Genomic DNA, 22,415 nt, shown 5'->3' on the forward strand with positions numbered 1-22,415 from the left:
TATTACTTGGACGACCCAGTGCACTTGCTGGTTAGTTGTGCGAAGTTGTGTAATGCCATGGTATTGAGCCACCACGTTTTTGGAGCCATTACCGGGGATTATGAGAGTTGTGAAAAAGTATAGTTCACAATTTCGCGCACCAGACACTCATCATCACTCTCAACTATGAACGTGTGCCTGACAACCACCTCCGTTCTACCTTAGATTAAGTAGATATCTCTTGGATTCTTTAATCAGAATCTTCGTGGTATAAGCTAGAACTGATGGCAGCATTCAAGAGAATCCGGAAGGTCTAAACCTTGTCTGTGGTATTCTGAGTAGGAATCAATGACTGAATGAATGTGACGAGCTTCAAACTCTTGAGGGCTGGGCGTTAGTGACAGATGCAAAAGAATCACTGGATTCTATTCCAACCTGATTGAGAACTGACAGATGGATAGCCGTGCCGTGACAGGGTGCGTTGAACATTTCCACTGAGAGGAGGGGAGGTAGCCACTGACAATGGTGAAACCCTTGCATACAGCTTGCCATGGAAGGAGCCTTGCGTGCTTGAAGAAGAAGACAGTAGGAAAGCAGAGATTCAGAAGATGGAGCATCTCCAAAACCTCAGCCTGTTCCCCATTACTGCAAAACAAGTACTTATTTCATGTTCTTTTACTTTTCACAAGCAACCCTGATAATTATTTATATCCTGACTAAGATTTACAAGATAACCATAGCTTGCTTCAAGCCGACAATCTCCGTGGGATCGACCCTTACTCACGTAAGGTATTACTTGGACGACCCAGTGCACTTGCTGGTTAGTTGTGCGGAATTGCAAAAGTGTGATTGCAATTTCGTGCACCAGGCGTAGTGACAGACGCAAAAGAATCACTGGATTCTATTCCGACATGATCAAGAACCGACAGATGATTAGCCGTGCTGTGAGAGAGCAGTTGGACCATTTTAACTGAGAGGATGGGAAGTAGCCATTGTCAACGGTGACGCCCTACATATAGCTTGCCATGGAAAGGAGTAAGAATGATTGGAGGAAGGAAGTAGGAAAGCAGAGATTCAGAAGGGACAAAGCATCTCCATACACTTATCTGAAATTCCCACCAATGATTTTCATAAGTATTTCTATGTTTATTTTATGCTTTATTTATCATTATATTCGAAAACCATAATAACTATTTGAATCCGCCTAACTGAGATTTACAAGATGACCATAGGTTGCTTCATACCAACAATCTCTGTGGGATCGACCCTTAATCACGTAAGGTATTACTTGGACAACCTAGTGCACTTGCTGTTTAGTTGTGCAAAGTTGTGACAAAGTGTGATTCACGTTTGAGAGCTCCAAGTCTTTGGCGCCATTGTTGATGATCATAATTTCGCGCACCAAAAAGCTTCTCTCTATACAGAGTCAAACAAAGCCCCCACAATCAAACTCTAAGTTTGGTGTTGGGAGGCCACAACCAAAATCTAAGTTTGGTGTTGAACCCCGACATTCAAACTCTAAGTTTGGTGTTGGGAGGTCCCAACAATGCTCTGAACATCAGTGAAGCTCCATGAGAGCTCACTGTCAAGCTATTGACATTAAAGAAGCACTTATTGGGAGGCAACCCAATTTTTATTTATCTATATCTCTATTGTTCTTTTATGTTTTATTAGGTTTATGATCATGTGGAGTCACAAAACATTTTCAAAAATTAAAAACAGAATAAAAAATAGTAGAAGAAAAAGCACACCCTGGAGGAAGAGCAGTCTGGCGTTTAAACGCTAGAAACAAGCATCTGTCTGGCATTTAATGCCAGAAACAAGCATCTGTCTGGTGTTTAATGCCAAAAACAGGCACCAAGCTAGCGTTTAACGATGAGCGGATAATTTATACACTTTTTGGCATTGTTTTTAGGTAGTTTTTAGTAGGTTCTAGCTACTTTTAGGGATGTTTTCATTAGTTTTTATGCAAAATTCACATTTCTGGACTTTACTATGAATTTTGTGTGTTTTTCTGTGATTTCAGGTATTTTCTGGCTGAAATTGAGGGACCTGAGCAAAAATCTGATTCAGGCTGACAAAGGACTGCTGATCCTATTGGATTCTAACCTCTCTGCACTCAGAATGGATTTTCTGGAGCTACAGAACTCCAAATGGCGTGCTCTCAACTGCGTTGGAAAGTAGACATCTAAGGCTTTCCAGAAATATATAATGCTCCATACTTTATTTGAGCTTAGATGATGCAAACTGGCGTTCAACGTCAGTTCTATGCTGCATTCTGGAGTTAAACGCCAAAAACACGTTACAACTTGGCGTTTAACCCCAAGAGAATCCTCTGCATGTGTAAAACTCAAGCTCTACCCAAGCACACACCAACGTAGGCCCCGGAAATGGATTTTTGTATTATGACTTATTTCTGTAAACCCTAGTAACTAGTTTAGTATAAATAGAACTTTTTACTATTGTATTAGACATCTAGTCCTGTCTAATCTTTGGATTATCTTTTGATCCTTTGATCACATTTTGGGGGCTGGCCTCACGGCCATGCCTGGACTATCACTTATGTATTTTCAACGGTGGAGTTTCTACACACATAGATTAAGGTGTGGAGCTCTGCTGTACCTCGAGAATTAATGCAATTACTACTCTTTTTTATTCAATTCATGCTTATTCTTATTCTAAGATATTCGCTGCACTTCAACATGATGAATGTGATGATTCGTGACACTCGTCATCATTCTCACCTATGAACACGTAACTGACAACCACTTCCGTTCTACCTTAGAACGAGCGAATATCTCTTAGATTCCTTAATCAGAATCTTTGTGGTATAAGCTAGAATCTATTGGCAGCATTCTTGAGAATCCAGAAAGTCTAAACCTCATCTGTGGTATTCCGAGTAGAATTCAAGGATTGAATGACTGTGATGAGCTTCAAACTCACGAGTGTTGGGCGTAGTGACAGACGCAAAAGAATCATTGGATTCTATTCCGACATGATCGAGAACCGACAGATGATTAGCCATGCTGTGACAGAGCATTTGGACCATTTTTACTGAGAGGATGGGAAGTAGCCATTCACAACAGTGACGCCCTACATACAGCTTGCCATGGAAAGGAGTAAGAATGATTGGAGGAAGGAAGTAGGAAAGCAAAGATTCAGAAGGGACAAAGCATCTCCACACAATTATCTGAATTCCCACCAATGATTTACATAAGTATTTTTATCTTTATTTTATGCTTTATTTATCATTATATTCGAAAACCATTATAACTATTTGAATCTGCCTAACTGAGATTTACAAGATGACCATAGCTTGATTCATACCAACAATCTCCGTGGGATCGACCCTTACTCACGTAAGGTATTACTTGGACGACCTAGTGCACTTGCTGGTTAGTTGTATGAAGTTGTGACAAAGTGTGATTCACGTTTGAGAGCTCCAAGTCTTTGGTGGCATTGTTGATGATCACAATTTCGCGCACCAAGTTTTTGGCGCCGTTGCCGGGGATTGTTTGAAGTTGGACAACTAACGGTTCATCTTGTTGCTCAGATTAGGTAATTTTCTTTTCAAAAAGTTTTCAAAAATCTTTCAAAATTTTTTTTTCTCTTTTTCATTTTCCTAAAGATTATTTTCGAAAAATCCAAAAAAAATTATAAAATCATAAAATCAAAAATATTTTTGTGTTTCTTATTTGAGTCTTGAGTCAATTTTTAAGTTTGTTGTCAATTGCATGTTTTTAAAATTTATGCATTTTTTTGAAAAATTCTTGCATGTGTTCTTCATGATCTTCAAGTTGTTCTTGATAAATCTTCTTGTTTGATCTTCATAATTTCTTGTTTTGTATCTTTTGTTGTTTTTCATATGCATTTGTGTATGCATAGTGTCTAAACATGAAAAATTTCTAAGTTTGGTGTCTTGCATGTTTTTCTTTTCTTGAAAATTTTTCAAAAATAAGTCTTGATGTTCATCTTGATCTTCATAATATTCTTGGTATTCATCTTGACATTCATAGTGTTCTTGTATGTTGTGATTCATTTTTGTGTTTTTCTCTCTCATCGTTAAAAATTAAAAAAAATCAAAAAAATTTCTTTTCCTTGTTTTACTCATAATTTTCGAAATCTTTGGGTTGACTTAGTCAAAATTTTTTAAAATAAGTGGTTTCTTGTTAGTCAAATCAAGATTTCAATTTTAAAAATCTTATCTTTTCAAAATCTTTTTCAAAATCAAATCTTTTCTTTTTCTTTTTGTTATTTTCGAAAATTTTTTAAAAATGATTTTCAAAATCTTTTTCTTATCTTTATTTCATGATTTTCAAAAGCTTTACTAACAATTAATGTGATTGATTCAAAAATTTGAAGGTTGTTACTTTTTTATTAAGAAAAGTTCAATCTTTAATTTCTAAAATCATATCTTTTAGTTTCTTGTTAATCAAGTAATCAATTTTAATTTAAAAAAAATCAAATCTTTTTCAAAACAAATATCAATCATATCTTTTTCAAAATTGATTTCAAAAATCTTTTCTAACTTCTTATCTTTTCAAAATTGAATTTCAAATCTTTTTCAACTAACTAATTGACTTTTTGTTTGTTTTACTATTTCTTATCTTTTTCAAAACTACCTAACTAATTTTTTCTTTCTAATTTTCGAAAATTCCTCACCCTTTTTCAAAATTCTTTTTAATCAACTAATTGTTTCAAATTTTAATTTTAATTTTATTTCTTCTCTTAATTTTCGAAAATCACTAACCTTTTTTTCAAAAATAATTTTTGAAATTCTCTCCCTCTCATATCTTTCTATTTATTTTATTTATTTACTAACACTTCTCTTCATCTTAAAATTCGAACCCTCTCTTCTCTTCTGTGTTCGAATTTTTCTCTTCTTCATTCTTATTCTTTTTTTCTTCTACTCACATAAAGGAATCTCTATACTGTGACATAGAGGATTCCTCTTATTTTCTGTTCTCTTCTTTTTCATATGAGCAGGAGCAAGGACAAGGACAAGGACATTCTTGTTGAAGCAGATCCTGAACCTGAAAGGACTCTGAAGAAGAAGCTAAGAGAAGCTAAAGCACAACAATCCAGAGAAAACCTTACAGAAAATCTCGAAAAAAAGACATGGCCGAACCCAATAACAATGGTGGAGGCGCAAGGAGGATGCTTGGTGATTATACTACACATACTTCCAACTTTTATGGAAGAAGCATCTTGATCCCTACCATTGGAGCAAACAGTTTTGAGCTGAACCCTCAACTAGTTGCTCTGATGCAACAGAACTGTAAGTTCCATGGACTTTCATCAGAAGAACCCTATCAGTTTTTAACTGAATTCTTGCAGATCTGTGATACTGTTAAGACTAATGGAGTAGATCCTGAAGTCTACAGGCTCATTGATGAGCGGATAATTTATACGCTTTTGGCATTGTTTTTAGATAGTTTTTAGTATAATCTAGCTATTTTTAGGGATGTTTTCATTAGTTTTTATGCTAAATTCACATTTTTGGACTTTACTATGAGTTTGTGTGTTTTTCTGTGATTTCAGGTAATTTCTGGCTGAAATTGAGGGATCTGAGCAAAACTCTAATAAAAGGCTGACAAAGGACTGCTGATGCTGTTGGATTCTGACCTCCCTGCACTCGAAATAGATTTTTGGGAGCTACAGAACTCCAAATAGCATGCTCTCAACGGCGTTTAAAAATAGACATCCAGAGCTCTCCAGCAATATATAATAGTCCATATTTTATTCATGATTAGATGACATAAACTGGCGCTCAACGCCAGTTCGATGCTGCATTATAGAGTCAAACACCAGAAACACGTCACGAACCAGAGTTGAACGCCAAAAACACGTTACAACTTGGCGTTCAACTCCAAAAGAAGCCTCAGCTCATGTAAAGTTCAAGCTCAGCCCAGTCACACACCAAGTAGGCCCCGGAAGTGGATTTCTGCATCAATTACTTACTTCTGTAAACCCTAGTAGCTAGTCTAGTATAAATAGGACTTTTTACTATTGTATTCATGGTCTTTGACCATTCGGTCTTTTGACCATAGGTCTTTCTCCCTATTTTCGAATTCATATCATATTTTGGGGGCTGGCCATTCGGCCATGCCTGGACCTTCACTTATGTATTTTCAACGGTGGAGTCTCTACACCCCATAGATTAAGGGTGTGGAGCTCTGCTGTACCTCAAGTTTTAATGCAATTACTACTATTTTCTATTCAATTTGATTTATTCCTGTTCTAAGATACCATTCGTACTTCAACCTGATGGATGTGATGATCCGTGACACTCATCATCATCCGTCCCTATGAATGCGTGCCTGACAACCACTTCTATTCTACAAGCGAAAGCTAGAGTGTGTATCTCTTGGATTCCTGATGCACGATGCATGGTTACCCTCACCTGACAATCGAGCCTTCCATTCCGTGAGATCAGAGTCTTCGTGGTATAAGCTAGAATTGATGGCGGCATTCATGAGAATCCGGAAAGTCTAAACCTTGTCTGTGGTATTCCGAGTAGGATTCCAGGATTGAATGACTGTGACGAGCTTCAAACTCGCAATTGTTGGGCGTGATGACAAACGCAAAAGAATCAAGGGATTCTATTCAAACATGATCGAGAACCGACAGATGATTAGCCGTGCCGTGACAGAGCATTTGGACCTTTTTCACTGAGAGGACGGGATGTAGCAATTGACAACAGTGATGCCCTATATACAACTTGCCATGGAAAGGAGTAAGAAGGATTGGATAAAGGCAGTAGGAAAGCAGAGATTCAGAAGGAGCACAGCATCTTCATACGCCTATCTGAAATTCCCATCGATGATCTACATAAGTATTTCTATCTTTATTTTCAGTTTATTTATTATTATTATTCGAAAACTCCATAACCATTTATTATCCGCCTGACTGAGATTTACAAGATGACCATAGCTTGCTTCATACCAACAATCTCTGTGGGATCGACCCTTACTCACGTAAGGTATTACTTGGACGACCCAGTGCACTTGCTGGTTAGTTGTGCGAGGTTGTGAAGAAAGTGCTGAGTTATAAACGTGCATACCAAGTTGAATGCCATTATTAGAGATCACAATTTCGTGCACCACTCATGCTTTTCCCCTTTGCTGTAAGAGATAGAGCTAGAACATGGTTGGACTCACAACCTAAAGATAGCCTGGACTCTTGGGATAAACTGGTCACGGCCTTCTTGGCCAAGTTCTTTCCACCTCAAAAGCTGAGCAAGCTTAGAGTGGATGTTCAGACCTTCAAGCAAAAAGATGGTGAATCCCTCTATGAAGCTTGGGAAAGATACAAGTAGTTGACCAAAAAGTGTCCTTCTGGCATGCTTTCAGAGTGGACCATTCTGGATATATTCTATGATGGTCTATCTGAGTTCTCCAAGATGTCACTGGACCATTCTACAGGTGAATCCATTCACCTAAAGAAAATGCCTGCAGAAGCTCAAGAACTCATTGACATGGTTGCAAATAACCAGTTCATGTACACTTCTGAAAGGAATCCTGTGAATAATGGAACACCTCAGAGGAAGGGAGTTCTTGAAATTGATGCTCTGAATGCCATATTGGCTCAGAACAAAATGTTCACTCAGCAAATCAACATGATTTCTCAGAGTCTGAATGGATGGCAAAATGCATCCAACAGTACTAAAGAGGCATCTTCTGAAGAAGAAGCTTATGATCCTGAGAACCCTGCAATGGCAGAGGTGAATTACATGGGTGACCATTATGGAAACACCTATAACTCCTCATGAAGAAATCATCCAAATTTCTCATGGAAGGATCAACAAAAGCCTCAACAAGGCTTTAATAATGGTGGAAGAAACAGGTTTATCAATAGCAAGCCTTTTCCATCATCTTCTCAGCAACATACAGAGAATTCTGAGCAGAGCACCTCTAGCTTAGCAAACATAGTCTCTGATCTATCTAAGGCCACTTTAAGTTTCATGAATGAAATAAGGTCCTCTATTAGAAACTTAGAGGCATAAGTGGGTCAGCTGAGTAAGAAAATCACTGAAACTCCTCCTAGTACTCTCCCAAGCAATACAGAAGAGAATCCTAAAAGAGAGTGCAAGGCCATTGATATAATCACAATGGCCGAATCCAAAGAGGAAGGGGAGGACGTGAATCCCAGTGAGGAAGACCTCCTGGGACGTCCTCTGAACAAAAAGGAGTTCCAAACTGAGGAACCTAAGGAATCTGAGGCTCACCTAGAGACCATAGAGATTCCATTGAACCTCCTTTTACCATTCAGGAGCTCTGAGAACTATTCTTCCTCTGAAGAGGATGAAGATGTAACTGAAGAGCAAGTTGCTCAATATCTAGGAGCCATCATGAAGCTGAATGCCAAGTTGTTTGGTAATGAGACTTGGAAAGGTGAACCTCCCTTACTCATTAGTGAACTAGATACATGGGTTCAGCAAACTCTACCTCAAAAGAAAGAAGATCCTGGTAAATTCTCAATACCATGCACCATAGGCACCATGACCTTTGTGAAGGCTCTGTGTGATCTGGGGTCAGGGATAAATCTTATGCCACTCTCTGTAATGGAGAAGCTGGGGATCATTGAGGTACAGCCTGCCATATTCTCATTACAAATGGCAAATAAATTAGTAAGACAGGCTTATGGATTGGTAGAGGACGTGTTAGTGAAGGTTGAAGGCCTTTACATCCTTGCTGATTTCATAATCTTAGACACTAGGAAGGAGGAGGATGAATGCATCATCCTTGGAAGACCTTTCCGAGCCACAGCAGGAGCTGTGATAGATGTTAACAGAGTAGAATTAGTTCTTCAATTGAATGGGGAATACCTTGTGTTTAAAGCTCAAGGATACTCCTCTACAACCATGGAGAGGAAGCATGAAAAGCTTCTCTCAATATAAAGTCAAACAAAGTCCCAACAATCAAACTCTAAGTTTGGTGTTGGGAGGCCACAACCAAACTCTAAGTTTGGTGTTGAATCCCCACATTTAAACTCTAAGTTTGGTGTTGGGAGTCTACAACATTGACTTGATCACCTGTGAGGCTCCATGAGAGCCCACTGTCAAGCTAGTGACATTAAATGAGCGCTTATTGGGAGGCAACCCAATTTTTATTTATCTAATTCTATTTTTAATTTTATTGTTCTTTTATGTTTTATTAGGTTCATGATCATGTGGAGTCACAAAACAAATTCTAAAATTAAAAACAGAATCAAAAATAGCAGAAGAAACAGCACACCTTGGAGGAAGGGCTTACTGGCATTTAAACACCAGTAAAGAGCATCTGGTTGGCGTTCAACACCAGAACAGAGCATGGATCTGGTGTTGAACGCCAGAAACATGTAGTAATCTGGCATTTAAATGCCAGGATTGCACATTGAGGAAAGCTGGCGTTCAACGCCAGAAAGATGCTGCAGACTGGCGTTGAACGCCCAAAACCAGCATAGAACTGGCGTTTAACGCCAGGATTGCATGCAGAGGGCGTTTTACATGCCTCATTGGTGCAGGGATGTAAATCCTTGATACCTCAGGATCTGTGGACCCCATAGGATCCCCACCTACCTCAACTTACCTTCTCTCTTCTTCACACAATCCAATAACACTCTTCCAAACACCCTTCACCAATCACCTCAATCTCTCTTCCCAATTACCCTTTCACCATTCATGTCCATCCATTCTTCCCCACAAACCCCACCTACCTTCAAAATTCAAAATCTCTTTCCCACCCAAACCCACCCTAAATGGCCGAACCTACTCCCTCTCCCTTCACTATATAAACCCCTCTATCCTTCTTCTTTTTCACACACCACAACCCTCTCTTCTTCACCTTGGCCGAAACCACACACCTCTCCCTTTCCTCCATATTTTCTTCCTCTTCTTCTTTTCTTTCTTCTTTTGCTCGAGGGCGAGCAATATTCAAAGTTTGGTGTGGTAAAAGCATAGCTTTTTTTTTTTGTTTTTTCCATAACCACTTATGGCACCTAAGGCCGGAGAAACCTCTAGAAAAGGGACAGGGAAGACAAAAGCTTCCACCTCTGAGTCATGGGAGATGAAAAGATTCATCTCAAAGGTCCATCAAGACCACTTCTATGAAGTTGTGGCCAAGAAGAAGGTGATCCCTGAGGTCCCTTTCAAGCTCAAGAAAAATAAGTATCCGGAGATCTGACATGAGATCCAAAGAAGAGGTTGGAAAGTTCTTACCAACCCCATTCAACAAGTCGGAATCTTAATGGTTCAAGAATTCTATGCAAATACATGGATCACTAGGAACCATGATCAACGTATGAACCCGAATCCAAAGAATTATCTTACAATGGTTCGGGGGAAATACTTAGATTTCAGTCCGAAAAATGTGAGGTTGGCATTCAACTTGCCTATGACGCAAGAAGATGCACACCCCTACATTAGAAGGGTCAACTTTGATCAAAGGTTAGACTAAGTCCTTATGGATATATGTGTGGAAGAAGCTCAATGAAAAAGTGACTCAAAAGGCAAGCCGGTTCAATTAAGAAGACTGGACCTTAAGCCTGTGGCTAGAGGATGGTTGGAGTTCATCCAACGCTCCATTATACCCACTAGCAACCGATCTGAAGTTACTGTGGATCGAGCCATTATGATCCATAGCATCATGATTGGAGAGGAAGCAGAAATTCATGAAGTCATCTCTCTTGAATTCTACAAAATAGCCGAAAAGTCCTCCACCATGGCAAGGCTAGCTTTTCCTCATCTTATTTGCCATTTATGCTACTCAGCTGGAGTTATCATAGAAGGAGACATTCTCATTGAAGAGGATAAGCCCATCACTAAGAAGAGGATGGAGCAAACAAGAGAGCCCATTCATGGATCTCAAGAGACACATGAGGAAGCTCATCATCAAGAAATCCCTGAGATGCCTCAAGGGGTGCATTTTCCTCCAAATAACTATTGGGAACAACTCAACACTTCTCTAGAAGACTTGAGTTATAACATAGACCAACTAAGGGTGGAACATCAAGAGCACTCCATCATTCTCCATGAGATTAGAGAAGATCAAAGAGCAACGAGGGAGGAAAAACAAAGGCAAGGATGAGACATAGAAGAGCTCAAGGACATCATTGGTCCTTCAAGAAGAAGGCGCCACCATCACTAAGGTGGACTCATTCCTTGTTCTTATTTTTCTATTTTTCGGTTTTTAAGCTTCATGTTTATCAATGTTTGTGTCTTTATTACATGATCATTAGTGTCTAGTAACTATGTCTTAAGGCTATGAATAATTCCATAAATCCTTCACCTCTCTTAAATGAAAAATGTTTCTAATTCAAAAGAACAAGAAGTACATGAATTTCGAATTCATCCTTGAAATTAGTTTAATTATTTTGATGTGGTGACAATACTTTTTGTTTTCTGAATGAATGCTTGAACAATGCATATTTTTGAGCTTGTTATTTATGAATGTTAAAATTGCTGGCTCTTGAAAGAATGATGAACAAGAGAAATGTTATTGATGATCTGAAAAATCATAAAATTGATTCTTGAAGCAAGAAAAAGCAGTGAAGAACAAGGCTTGCAAAAAAAATAGAAAGAAAAAGAAAAAGCAAGCAGAAAAAGCCAATAGCCCTTAAAACCAAAAGGCAAGGGTAAAAAGGATCCAAGGCTTTGAGCATCAATGGATAGGAGGGCCCAAGGAAACACATCTAGGCCTAAGCGGCTAAATCAAGCTGTCCCTAACCATGTGCTTGTGGCATGCAGGTCCAAGTGAAAAGCTTGAGACTGAGTGGTTAAAGTCATGATCCAAAACAAAAGAGTGTGCTTAAGAGCTTTGGACACTTCTAACTGGGGACTTTAGCAAAGCTGAGTCACAATCTGAAAAGGTTCACCCAGTCATGTATTTGTGGCATTTATGTATCCGGTGGTAATACTGGAAAACAAAGTGCTTAGGGCCACGGCCAAGACTCATAAAAGTAGCTATGTTCAAGAATCAACATACTTAACTAGGAAAATCAATAACACTATCTGAACTCTGAGTTCTTATAGATACCAATCATTCTAAACTTCAAAGGATAAAGTGAGATGCCAAAACTATTCAGAAGCAAAAAGCTACAAGTCCTGCTCATCTAATTAGAACTAATATTTATTGATATTTTGAGATTTATAGTATATTCTCTTCTTTTTATCCTATTTGATTTTCAGTTGCTTGGGGACAAGCAACAATTTAAGTTTGGTGTTGTGATGAGCAGATAATTTATACGCTTTTTGGCATTGTTTTTAGGTAGTTTTTAGTAGGATCTAGCTACTTTTAGGGATATTTTTATTAGTTTTCATGCAAAATTCACATTTCTGGACTTTACTATGAGTTTGTGTGTTTTTCTGTGATTTCAGATATTTTCTGGCTGAAATTGAGGAACCTGAGCAAAAATCTGATTCAGGCTGAAAAAGGACTGCTGATGCTGTTGGATTCTGACCTCCCTGCACTCTAAATGGATTTTCTAGAGCTACAGAACTCAAAATGGCGCGCTCTCAACGGCGTTGGAAAGTAGACATCCAGAGCTTTCCAGAAATATATAATAGTCTATACTTTATTTGAGATTAGATGACGTAAACTGGCATTCAACTCCAGTTTCATACTGCATTCTGGAGACAAACGCCAGAAACACGTCACGAACCAGAGTTAAACGCCAAAAACATGTTACAAGTTGGCATTTAACTCCAAGAGAAGCCTCTGCATGTGTAAAGCTCAAGCTCAGCCCAAACACACACCAAGTGGGCCCCAGAAGTGGATTTCTGCATCAATCACTTATCTCTGTAACCATAGTAGCCAGTTTTAGTATAAATAGAACTTTTTACTATTGTACTAGTGTCTTTTGACCATTCGGTCTTTTGATCACATCTTTGGATTATTTTTGTTCACCTTATGATCCTTTGATCTCATTTATGGGGGCTGGCCATTCGGCCATGCCTGAACCTTGATCACTTATGTATTTTCAACAGTGGAGTTTCTACACACCATAGACTAAGGGTGTGGAGCTCTGCTGTACCTCGAGTTTTAATGCAACTACTACTATTTTCTCTTCAATTCAGCTTATTCTTGTTCTAAGATATCCGTTACACTTCAACCTGATGGATGTGATGATCCGTGACACTCATCATCATCCATCCTTATGAACGCGTGACTGACAACCACTTCCGTTCTACCTTAGACCGAGCATGTGTCTCTTGGATTCCTTAATCAGAATCTTCGTGGTATAAGCTAGAACCCTTTGGCGGTCATTCTTGAGAATCCGGAAAGTCTAAACCTTATCTGTGGTATTTCGAGTAGGATTCAGGGATTGAATGACTGCGACGAGCTTCAAACTCGCGATTGTTGGGCGTGATGACAAACGCAAAAGAATCAACGGATTCTATTCCAACATGATCGAGAACCGATAGATGATTAGCCGTGCTGTGACAAGAGTATTTGGACCTTTTTCCCTGAGAGGATGGGAAGTAGCCATTGACAACAGTAATGCCCTACATACAGCTTGCCATGGAAAGGAGTATAAAGGATTGAAAGTAAGAAAGTAGTATCTTGCAGAGATTTAACAGGGATAAAGCATCTCCATACACTTATCTGAAATTCCCACCAATGATTTACATAAGTATTTCTATCTATATTTTATGTTTTATTTATCTTTATATTCGAAAACTCCATAACCATTTGAATCAGCCTAACTAAGATGTACAAGATGACCATAGCTTGCTTCATACCAACAATCTCTGTGGGATCGACCCTTACTCACGTAAGGTTTATTACTTGGACGACCTAGTGCACTTGCTGGTTAGTTGTGCGGAGTTGTAAAGAAAGTGCTGAGTTAGTAGATGCGCATACCAAGTTGAATGCCATTGTTAGAGAACACAATTTCGTGCACCAATTACATACTTGAGGTACTGTGGGAAAACAACCTTGAAGTCATATAGGATGTCATTCCGGTGAGCAATATCTCTAATTCGAGTCAGAGGAACAGATGCAGTGAATTTAGCCTTGAAAGATGGCAAACATGGATGGATCTTACGAATTTCAAGAACTTCTTGTATATTAATGAAAAGTTATGGTAAAGAAACAAGGGCCAAATTCTATTAGATAGCAAGACACAATATGTAGCAAATAAAACCAAACATTATATTAATTGACAATTGGAAAACTTCCAGAACAATTATTTTGTGTTGGAATTGAGTTTCACTTTGTTTTATTGGTTATAGTGAAAGCAATTATTTAGTTAATTATTTAGTTATGTTTTTTTTAGGTTAAAGTTTTTTTCCATAAATTGTTGATTATCTTCTAAAGCTTGGCGTTAATGAGTTCTTGTTACACACTAGTAATTGATATGCCTAAAAATTGAGCTGTGTTCCTATTTTTCAGTGCACATCAGCTATCATACTGGTTACAAAATTGAAGAGCAAGGAAGAGAAAGAGGATCACAAGTACAATCTCTAGTAGCCAAAATGTTGGCGAAAAATTACAAGTAGAGAGTTCATGACAAATTTCCTTAACTTAGCTTTAAGAGCTTAATACTGTCATCATGATGCAGCATTTGTTGAAGATTCTTCTTATGTTAACTCACTTTTAAATATTGATGACTAACTGTTGACTTTCTAGTATTCCTCTAAACTATAAATTATATATCTTATGTAAATGTTATGTAATAAAAACCATTTATTTTAATTTCAAATTAAGATTTTATTTATTTTTCAATTTAATATCAATGTTTACAAGAATTCTATTTTAATCTATAATTTCTAAACCATGAAACAAAAGAAACACGCGGATCATGCGGATGCAAAAACCAGAAAATTAATTAAAGGACAAATGGTACATATAAAATAAACACCCACTTTAAAAAGAAAGGAACAATTCGCATAGACAGTAAAATGAACATCCACATTAGTTGATAAAAAAACAACTAAGCAATTGACCAAAAATACCACTCGTGCATCATGTTTAAATGGCATAACTAAAACTTAGCTTGAATTCAATCAAATTAAACTAAATCTATTTCAACCCACATAATAAAAAAAAACTTGCAGGCCATATGCAAACAAAATGCAGGAAATCAAGTAAAAGACAAATAATATACCCAAAATAATCATCTACTTTAAAATGGAAAAAACCATCTGCAATTATAATAAAATGAACATCCGACTTAGTTTAAATGGCTAAAGAAAAATACAATTTAGTATTTCTTTTACAAATTTAAATGTCACATAACTCTACTGTAACTTAATCACTTATATCTAACTACAACAACTCCAAGCATACTTGAATTCAGTTAATGGTACACTAAATCAAATTCTACAATATGACTAAGTTTCGTTTCATCAGTCAGTACACCCGTCACTTCCACGACTTGCAATCAAACATAACCAAAAAAAACCAACTAAAGGAATTAAGTGACATATGGTACTATGACATAAATATCAACAATATAAACCACTAAGAAAATGACAAACTTAAACAGGATTAAGCTTGTTAGTAAAATTTCAGTTTATAATAGGCACCATGCTCACTATTTTTTAACAAATACTTCTAATCAGGTAAAATTATATTAAATTCAATCTAAATCACATAAACATCTAAATTAGAAGAAAATAACTATCAACCTACCTAGTAAAATAAACATCCGGCCTATATTAAAACTACTTTTAACAAATTTTAGTTTATAATAGGCATTATGCTCACAATATTTTTTAACAAATTCTTCTCATCAGGCAAAATTATATTAAATTCAATCCAAATCAAATAAACATCCAAATTAGAATGAAAATAACTATTGATCTACCTAGTAAAATGAACATCCGGCCTAAAAACCAAACAATGTAACCTGCAATAATGGTGGAGAGTTAAGAGAAGAGGAAAAATAGTAAAAGCAGAATCCAAGCATTGTTATTTGGAAAACAACAGCGTGGGGTCATTACACAAGGAAATCAATTTCAAAACAACTTGCAACATGGTGAACATGTAAGATGAAAATCTCCAAAAAAATCTTTGAAATACATGTAGCAGCTCACCTCACGTTGTGAGTGCTGTATATCACCATGTAGAGCTCTTGCTCCAGGCAACAAGCCGGCAAGCTCAGAGTAGACTATTTTTTGTCAGTAAATATAATTGTTCGGCCTCCACTAAAACAAAACCATAAGTTAAATAAATGCTTCTAAGTATTCATAAAATGATGTAGAAATAAGAAATGAATGACAAAAAAATAGCCTACTATAATAGCGTATAATGTCTGGGATAAGCTGGGCCTAGCAGAAATGTTACATGGAAGAACAATATGTCTAACATTGGTGCTAGCCTTCATTTTTGCATTTCCCACCAAATCTGCAATTTTTTTTATCTGGTTTCAGAAATTTCCCAGAAATCTAACAACAAAATAACATTTCATAAGGAAAAAATATATTGTAAAAAAATGAATTAGAACATAGAATGATGACAAAACATACATGCTTAACCCAGTCTGGCAAAGTAAAATTGAAAAGAAGTGTATAAACTTGATAAACCCCATTTTTAGAGTTTATCTTGTGTTGAATTTAGAGGATTTTATCAATTTTTCTCCCATGTATCCAATGAAATAGCATGGTTTTGTAAATTCTCCTTTAATTGTGCTTAAATGTAAAAACATGCTTTTTAGGACATAAAATAGCTAAATTTAATTCACCTTGATTCCATTAGATGTCTTGATGTGTTTGCTAAGTGATTTCAGGTTTAGGAGGCAAAAATTGGATTGAGGGAAAGAAGGAAAAAGCATCTAGAAATGGAGAACTCATGAAGAAATGAAGGAATTGCAAAGCTATCAAGCCCGACCACTTTGCATTTAATCGACCATAACTTGAGCTACAAAGGTTCAAATGACACGAGTTCAGTTGCGTTGGAAAGCTAACATTCGGGGCTTTAAAATGATATAAGATTTACAATGCGTCTAGGGATGCATACACGCACTGTACACGTACGCGCCGATGTTGCACGTGACTCACTAAAGTGCAACTCGTGGCCAGTGATTTCTGGAGCATTTTGAGCCCAATCCAACTCATTTCTGATGCTATTTAACCCAATGATTGAAGAGGGATGAGACACTTAGACACTTAGTTAGTTTTAGTTTAGTTTTAGGAGGAAAATTTAGTTTATAGAGAGAGAAGCTCTCTCTTCTCTCAAGAATTAGGATTAGATTAGATCTAGATTAGGAATTCTTAGATCTAGGTTAATTTCATGCTTTGATTTATTTTTCCTTTTGTAATTCTTCTTCTTCTACATCTCTTCTCTCTTGTTTAGCATTTAATTCTTGTAATTCTCTACTTTTATGTTGATGCACTTTTGTTCTTCTATTTCTCTTTAATGTAATTCATGTTTTCATGTTCCTTTATTGTTCATTTGATTTGTTGTTGTTTAATTCCTTGCAATTGAGTAGTGTAGATTTACTTTCCTTGCAATTTTGCTATGCTTTTCTTTTATGCCTTCCAAGTATTTGATGAAATTCTTGGAAAGATGTTAGAGTAGAATTTTATGCTCTTAGCTTGGAGAGGTAACTTAGGAACTCTTGAGTTACTAATGTCCAAGTAATTGATGATTGGGAGCCATTGACTCTAGTTCTCACTAATTGAATTAGTGGAGAGTTAGGACTTATGGACTTGGATTGATATAGCTCATTTAACTTTCCTCTACTACTAGTTAGAGAATGACTTAATGGGATTGATCCTTGCCAATTCTCATATTGTGGTTAGTGATTAGGATAGAGATCCTTGACCACCAAACCTTGCCAAGACCGCTTTGTCATTTAGATTTCATTGCCATTTACCTTTTATGTTTCTCATCCAAAACCCCATAAATATACAACTCATAACCAATAACAAGAACACTACCTTGCAATTCCTTTGAGAGACGACCCGAGGTTTAAATACTTCGGTTATTAGGATTATTAGGGGTTTGTACTTGTGACAAACAAATTTTTGTATGAAAAGATTATTGTTGGTTTAGAAACTATACTTGCAACGAGATTTCATTAGTGACATTCTATACCAACAATTTTCCGTTCATCAAAATGGCGCCGTTGCCGGGGAATTGCAATGGTGTTATGATATTGGTTATTGTATATATGTGAATAGTGTGAATAGGTTTGTCTTTTCCTTGTTTTCTAGTTTTTGTTAGTTTTATTTTGTTTTTCCACTATGAATTCTCACCTTGGCTATAAGTTTGGTCCTAATTGTGTTGTAGGAACTTTAATGACAACATTTATCAAGGATGGAACCATCAAAGATGGGAGGAGCCTCAAGGAATTGATCAATCCTCATGGCAACAACATCCACCAATGCACTATGAAGAAGAGTCATTCTATGATGCATACCAATCCAATGGCTATAGTGAATTTCCTTGCGTCTTTCAAGAACCACTACCATATGCCTATGAACTATACCCTCAACATAACCCTCAACCATACTCACAAGCCCCTTTTTACCAAGCATATTCATATGACCCTAATCCATATCCACCATACCAACCACCTTTTGAGCCATATGAGCCACATATAGAACCACCACCATTCCAACCTCAATACTTCCAAGAACCATCTCCTCCATACCATGACCAAGAGGAACCGCCTCCAATGAGTGCAAATTTCCATCTTCAAGATGAGTTCTACCTCCCACCCTAGTGCACGAAATTGTGATCATCAACAATGGCACCAAAAACTTGGTAGCGCTCTCAAACGTGAATCACACTTTGTCACAACTCCGCACAATTAACCAGCAAGTGCACTGGGTCGTCCAAGTAATACCTTACGTGAGTAAGGGTCGAATCCCATGGAGATTGTTGGTATGAAGCAAGCTATGGTCATCTTGTAAATCTCAGTTAGGCTGATTCAAATGATTATAAAGGTTTTTGAAAATAATAATAAATAAACAGAAAATAAAGATAGAGATACTTATGTAAATCATTGGTAAGAATTTCAGATAAGTGTATGGAGATGCTTTGTTCCTGTTGAATCTCTGCTTTCCTACTGCCTTCCTTCAATCCTTCATACTCCTTTTCATGGCAAGTTGTATGTAGGGCATCACCGTTGTCAATGGCTACATCCCATCCTCTCAGTGAAAATGGTCCAAATGCTCTATCACAGCATGGCTAATCATCTATCGGTTCTCGATCATGTCGAAATAGAATCTATTGATTCTTTTGCGTCTGTCACCACGCCCAACAATCGCGAGTTTGAAGCTCGTCACAGTCATTCAATCCCTGTATTCTACTCGGAATACCACAGACAAGGTTTAGACTTTCCGAATTCTCAAGAGTGGTTACCAAAAAGGTTCTAGTTTATACCACGAAGATTCTGATCAAGGAATCCAAGAGATATTCGTTCGTTCTGAGGTAGAACGGAATTGGTTGTCAATCACGTGTTCATAGGTGAGAATGATGATGAGTGTCACGGATCATCACATTTGTCATGTTGAAGTGCAACGAATATCTTAGAATAAGAATAAGCTGAATTGAATAGAAAATAGTAGTACTTTGAATTAAAACTCGAGGTACTGCAGAGCTCCACACCTTAATCTATGGTGTGTAGAAACTCCACCGTTGAAAATATATAAGTGACCAGGCATAGCCGAATGGCCAGCCCCCAAAATATGATATAAAATTCAAAATTAGGGAAAAGGACTCTGGTCTAAGGACTAGGCGTCCAAAGATGAAAATACAATAGTAAAAAGTCTTATTTATACTAGACTAGCTACTAGGGTTTACAAAAATAAGTCTATATGAAGAAATCCACTTTCGGGGCCCACTTTGGTGTGTGCTTGGGCTGAGCTTGAGCTTTACACGTGCAGAGGCTTCTCTTGGGGTTAAACGCCAAGTTGTAACGTGTTTTTGGCGTTTAACTCTGGTTCGTGACGTGTTTCTGGCGTTTTACTCCAGAATGCAGCATGAAACTAGCATTGAACGCCAGTTTGCGTCATCTAAGCCCGAACAAATTATGGACTTTTAAATATTGCTGGAAAGCTCTGGATGTCTACTTTCCAACGCCGTTGGGAGCGCACCATTTGGAATTCTGTAGCTCCAGAAAATCCATTTCGAGTGTAGGAAGGTAAGAATCCAACAGCATCAGCACTCCTTTGTCAGCCTCCTATCAGACTTTTGCTCAGGTCCCTCAATTTCAGCCAGAAAATACCTGAAATCATAGAAAAACACACAAACTCATTGTAAAGTCCAGAAATGTGAATTTTGGATAAAAACTAATAAAAACATCCCTAAAAGTAGCTAGATTCTACTAAAAACTACCTAAAAACAATGCCAAAAAGCGTATAAATTATCCGCTCATCACAACACAAAAATTAAATTGTTGCTTGTCCCCAAGCAACTGAAAATCAAATAGGATAAAAAGAAGAGAATATAATATAAATCCCAAAATATCAATGAATATTAGTTCTAATTAGATGAGCGGGACTTGTAGCTTTTTGCTTCTGAACAGTTTTGGCATCTCATTTTATCCTTTGAAGTTTAGAATGATTGGCATCTATAGGAATTCAGAGTTTAGATAGTGTTATTGATTATCTTAGTTTAGTGTGTTGATTCTTGAACATAGCTACTTTTATGAGTCTTGGCCGTGGCCCTAAGCACTTTGTTTTCCAATATTACCACCAGATACATAAATGTCACAAACACATGACTGGGTGAACCTTTTTAGTTTGTGACTCAGCTTTGCTAAAGTCCCCAGTTAGAGGTGTCTAGAGCTCTTAAGCACACTCTTTTTGCTTTGGATCACGACTTTAACCACTCAGTCTCAAGCTTTTCACTTGGACCTGCATGCCACAAGGACATGGTTAGGGACAGCTTGATTTAGCTGCTTAGGCCTGGATTTTATTTCCTTGGGCCCTCCTATCCATTGATGCTCAAAGCCTTGGATCCTTTTTACCCTTGCCTTTTGGTTTTAAGGGCTATTGACTTTTTCTGCTTGCTTTTTCTTTTTCTTTTATTTTTTTCACCACTTTTTTTTTGTAAGCTTTGTTCTTCACTGCTTTTTCTTGCTTTAAGAATCAATTTTATGATTTTTCAGATTATCAATAACATTTCTCTTGTTCATCATTCTTTCAAGAGCCAACAATTTTAACATTTATAAATAACAAGATAAAAAATATGCACTGTTCAAGCATTTCATTGAGAAAACAAAAAGTATTGCCACCACATCAATATAATTAAACTAATTTCAAGGATGAATTCGAAACTCATGTACTTCTTGTTCTTTTGTATTAAAAACATTTTTCATTTAAGAGAGGTGAAGGATTCATGGAATTATTCATAGCCTTAAGACATAGACACTAAATAATAATGATCATGAAGAAAAGACACAAACATAGACAAACATATAGCATAAAAATCGAAAAATAGAGAAATAAGAACAAGGAATGAGTCCACCTTAGTGATGGTGGCGTCTTCTTCTTGAAGGACCAATGATGTCCTTGAACTATTCTATGTCTCTTCCTTGCCTTTGTTGCTCTTCCCTCATTGCTCTTTGATATCTTCTCTAATCTCATGGAGAATGATGGAGTACAAGGAATGAGTCCACCTTAATGATGGTGGCGTCTTCTTCTTGAAGGACCAATGATGTCCTTGAGCTATTCTATGTCTCTTCCTTGCCTTTGTTGCTGCTCCCTCCTTGCTCTTTGATATCTTCTCTAATCTCATGGAGAATGATGGAGTGCTCTTGGTGTTCCACCCTTAATTGGTTCATATCATGACTCAATCCTTCTAGAGAAGTGTTGAGTTATTCCCAATAGTTGTTTGGAGGAAAGTGCATCCCTTGAGGCATCTCAAGGATTTCTTGATGATGAGCTTCCTCATGCATCTCTTGAGATCCATGAATGGGCTCTATTGTTTGCTCCATCCTCTTCTTAGTGATGGGCTTATTGATGAACGGATAATTTATACGCTTTTTGGCATTGTTTTTAGGTAGTTTTTAGTAAGTTCAAGCTACTTTTAGGGATGTTTTCATTAGTTTTTATGTTAAATTCACATTTCTGGACTTTACTATGAGTTTGTGTGTTTTTCTGTGATTTCAGGTATTTTCAAGCTGAAATTGAGGGACCTGAGCAAAACTCTGATAGGAGGCTGACAAAGGACTGCTGATGCTGTTGGAATCTGACCTCCCTGCACTCAAAATGGATTTTCTGGAGCTACAGAACTCCAAATGGCGCCCTCTTAACGGCGTTGGAAAGTAGACATCCAGAGCTTTCCAGCAAGATATAATAGTCCATACTTTATTCGGAAATTGACGATGTAACTTGGCGTTGAACGCCAAGTACATGCTGCTGTCTGGAGTTAAACGCCAGAAACACGTCATGATCCGGAGTTGAACGCCCAAAACACGTTATAACTCGGAGTTCAAATCCAAGAAAAGACTCAGCTCATGGATAGATCAAGCTCAGCCCAAACATACACCAAGTGGGCCCC

General features: G+C 37.4%; 1 non-coding gene across 1 annotated transcript; it reads right to left on the reverse strand.

Moving 5' to 3' along the window:
* Positions 1 to 7,219: 7,219 nt before the first annotated feature.
* LOC127741018 (small nucleolar RNA R71) lies at positions 7,220 to 7,323 on the reverse strand. The gene has a single exon (XR_008001873.1). It is a non-coding gene; the product is annotated as a small nucleolar RNA R71 (small nucleolar RNA).
* Positions 7,324 to 22,415: the final 15,092 nt, after the last annotated feature.

Source organism: Arachis duranensis, chromosome 7 (genome assembly GCF_000817695.3).
Source record: "Arachis duranensis cultivar V14167 chromosome 7, aradu.V14167.gnm2.J7QH, whole genome shotgun sequence".
NCBI classification, from domain to species: Eukaryota; Viridiplantae; Streptophyta; class Magnoliopsida; order Fabales; family Fabaceae; genus Arachis; species Arachis duranensis.